Below are 4,422 nucleotides of genomic sequence, written 5' to 3'. Positions count from 1 at the left end.
GATAATTTTAATAAATTTTATTTTAATCCCGTATTATGAATTATGGTTAAATCACACTGTTAGCACTCAAGTTTTATAATATTTCGAATTAGGACTCTAGTTTTATAATTTTACATTTTAATCATTAATTTTTATTTTTGACTATGATTTTTAATATTTTACATTTTAATACTATATTTTTATTTCCTTTTATTTTAATCATTATTTGCAATATTATTTTATTATTATTATTTTTATTGCTTTAATTATTATTTCATTATTATTATTTTATTATTTATATAAATATATATATATATATATAATAAATAATATTTGTTTATTTGTTAAAATCCTATATTTCATAAATTACTTTTAATAATCATATTTTAATATACATTTATTTTTTCAATATTAAAAAAATGACTTTCTTAAAGCACCTAGAAGTCCGTTTTCTGATATTTTTACTAAATATCATATTTTTATAAATTATAATTGTTTTAATTATTTATTTATTAATATCAAAGAAAAGAGTTATCTTAAGACACCTAGAAATCTTTTTATGATATTTCTAAATAAATAAATATTTTATTTACAAATATATAAATTAATATATATTTTTAATAATTATAATTTTAAAATAATAAGATTATAAATTAAATATATTTTGAATTTTTAAATTTCTAATAATAGAGACAATTTATAATTAAAAAGTATCAATTTTGGACGTTGTATGATGCTAATCCTTCCCTAAACGTAACCGACCACGAATCCCTTTTTATTATTAAAAAGAATAAATTTTTAGTTAAAACGCAAATCAGTTTATCTTTTAATCGATGTTTTGTTAAAAACTCTTTTAAAGGATGATTTTTAGGTATTCGACCTACCTGATCCAAAAGGTCGATGGCGACTCCCAAATTATTTTAAAAACCATTTATTCACATCACTTTTTCCGCCAAATAAATATTTCGTGCCCGGACGAAAACCGGTTACGACACAACATACTTGAAAACCTTCCAAATCAAACTCCTGAATTAATAACACTACTGAAATTTGAGTAAATCCAACTACACATACATACAGCAGTGAAGAAAAGCACGAAAATGGCCATGTTTCCCATAGATAATGCCTTCATTTGACACGGTTTTTCTGGTTAACAAAAACCTCCAGTTTGCATCAATCTACCTCCAGCTAGCATGCAAAGACAATCACACAGAAACATGCAACTGGATACACAAGTCCATTACACGATAGTATGGAACGTACCACCCCTTCGATCCAAGCATTCTCATATCAGATCCGCAACATTCATTGGCATTTCGTCAATCTGGGTACTATAGTACTGCTCTATGTCTCTAAGAATCTTGATGTCATCACTTTTCACAAAATTAATAGCAACACCCTGCAAAGCAACAATACAATCAACATACAGTAACAATACAAAGTAACTTGATGGTGGGAATGGGATCTAATCTAATATAGCAGAACAAGTACCTTTCAACCAAAACGGCCAGAACGTCCAATCCTATGGATGTAAAGCTCTCGATTGTTTGGCAGGTCGTAATTGATCACCAAAGATACCTGGAAACAAGAAAAGGTAAATTTAGTAGAATATAAAATGGAAAACAAACAGTCTTCTAGCTCGACAGAAAAATTAAAGCTTTTCATTCTCCTGCCTCTCCCTCATTAGGTTACGAATATAGAAAAATAAGCACATGATATGCTCTTAGATCTTTTGTAACCTTATACATCGAGGCCACTACCATACATAACTGGTCTCCAAGATGATACCCAACTATTATACATCAAACTATATTTTTCTCATCTATAAAAATTAAAATAATACTTTTAGAGAAACAACAAGCAAAAATACATCCAGAAAGGGGTAATAAAAAGCACCCTTAAAGACTTGCCTGCTGAACATCAAGCCCTCTGGCCCAAACATCTGTAGTGATAAGAACACGAGTTGCACCATCACGAAACTCAGCCATAATTGCATCTCTTTCCTTCTGAGGCATATCACCGTGCATTGATGATACTGTAAAGTTATTGCTATGCATCTTCTCAGTTAGCCAATCAACCTATTCCAAAAGCAGAAATCACAAAGACAAGCCTCAAGATCACAGAATGAACTCCAAAAACTTGAATAAAAGAATTACACAAGAAGACAGTTGAGGTTTCTGTCCCAATTTTGAAAAGAAAATCTGAAAAATCATGCTTATGAGACTCCAAAAGAGACCTTTCGTTTTGTATTGCAGAAAATAACAGCTTGAGTGATAGTCAATGTGTCATAAAGATCACAAAGTGTATCAAACTTCCTCTCCTCCATTTCAACTGCAACAAAAAACTGCTTGATTCCCTGTAATAGTGGAAAACAGAAGAAATATTTGAGTTAAGTCCCACATTAGAACTTGTAAAAATCTCATTGGCTTGACGAGCATTTGATTACCTCCAGAGTCAATTCATCACGCTTCACGAGGATTCTTATAGGATCAGTCATAAATTTGCTTGTCATTTCCAAGATTTCATGGGGAAGGGTAGCAGATATCAAACAAACCTACAAGAACTCATTAATCAAGATGAGGATAAAGAGAGAAAACAACGTTTGTAGCACCTAAAATGACCTGAACCCAAAATAACCCAAACCCGAAACTAAAGCAAAAATACAAAACCTAATTGACCCAACCCAAATTTATACTACCTAAGAACTAAATTAAATTAGATTCTAAAATAGTAAAAGCAAGCAAGGAAACAGTAAACAACACAAACTTATACTACCTAAAAACTAAAATTGTAATAAAATTTATTGTGAGGGTTAGAAAGGCCCTAGTAACAAAGAATAAGGAAAACGTGAACAAGGCAATTTTAAGAAACTGAGAAAGGAACCTGAAGCTCTGGTGGAAGATGTCGATAAACATCATAAATTTGATCTTTGAACCCTATGCTGAGCATCTCATCAGATTCATCGAGAATCAGTAGTTTAATAGCCCTCGTATGCATGGTTCTCCTCTTGATCATGTCACAAACTCTACCAGGAGTTCCTGACACTACATGAACTCCATGTTCTAGCTTTCTTATATCTTCAACCACACTTTTGCCTCCAATACAAGCATGTGCTTGTATGTTCATGAAATCACCAATTGTCCTTATCACTTTCTCCGTTTGTGAAGCCAGTTCCCTTGTGGGTGACAAGATCAATGCTTGAACCCTGAAATAACACCAGTTATCATTATAAAAAATATGCATATGCAAGGACAATTCATGCTTGAAAAAATAAATTTCCAAATAATTCTAGGGAACCATCACCAGATTTGAAACATCAAATCAAAGCTGTAACAGAATTTTACCATTTTCAAAATATTATTTTTTACACATGTTATCGAATGTGTTTCAAATTTAGGGTTTTATCAATCATGCAACTAAGAATTAGGGCTTTCACATAGAAGCACAAAACAGATATCATAAGCATTTAAAACAACAGAACACAAATAATTTTATCGAATGCGTTTCAAATTTAGGGTTTTATCAACCAGGGATCTAAGAGTTAGGGCTTTCATAAAAATACACGAAATCGATATCGCAACACATTCAAAACAACAGAAAAAGACTAAAATTGAAAAGGATTTAAAATTAAAACATACTCTCTGCTTGCAGTGTCGACCACTTGGCAAACGGTGAGGGCAATCATAGATGTTTTGCCGGTACCAGACTGAGCTTGGGCACATCGCGACCATTGATTATGGGCATGACCGCTCTCTGCTGGATAGCCGACGGCTTCTCGAAGCCGTAATTGTAGATTCCGCGGAGGAGGTCGTCTTTAAGTCCCATCTGATCGAAGCTCATTATCGGCTCGATTCCTTCCGTCGTTTCGATTACCAACTTCTCATCCTCGGCTCCCATCCGCCGAGTTGCTCGGCTAGTTGTCGCCGCCGCCGACATTCCTATGGCCTCTGCTTTGCCTAATTGTCGTTCGAAAGGTTAAATGAAAGAGAAATATTTAATAAAAAAAAAAACTGCAGAAAACAGATATAAAGGGGTGGCTTAGCGGGAAAGAAAAGAAAATTTATGTTAGAAAAGAAGTCGATGATTGGTTCAATCTGGAAATAAGAAATTATCCAAACTCAAACTTTTAAATAGCCAAATTTGAAATTACAATCTATTATTAACTTAAAAATAAATATATTTTACCATTCAAAAAAATAAATATATTTTTAAAAATAATTTATTCAAAATAAAATTCTATTTTTTAAAATAATTTCATCAATTATTTAAAATTTAAAATTAAAAAAGTAATAATTATCAAATTGATATCGTGAATTAATTAAATATCAATTTGACTAAAAATAACTAAAATAATTTTTAACTATTAATTACTAATAATATTTTTTTTAAATCAACAACGAAATCAAAAAAACTAAAAAATCGATATGAAGTGGACAATGCCAT

General features: G+C 31.2%; 1 pseudogene; it reads right to left on the bottom strand.

Annotated features, from left to right (window-relative positions):
* Positions 1–978: 978 nt before the first annotated feature.
* On the bottom strand, positions 979–3,957 carry LOC120144601 (annotated as a pseudogene).
* Positions 3,958–4,422: the final 465 nt, after the last annotated feature.

This window comes from Hibiscus syriacus, unplaced genomic scaffold (genome assembly GCF_006381635.1).
Source record: "Hibiscus syriacus cultivar Baekdansim isolate YM2019G1 unplaced genomic scaffold, ASM638163v2 tig00110890_pilon, whole genome shotgun sequence".
Lineage (NCBI taxonomy): Eukaryota > Viridiplantae > Streptophyta > Magnoliopsida > Malvales > Malvaceae > Hibiscus > Hibiscus syriacus.
The sequence above is the reverse complement of the archived record's forward strand: the minus strand, read 5'-3'. Positions and strand labels throughout refer to the sequence as shown.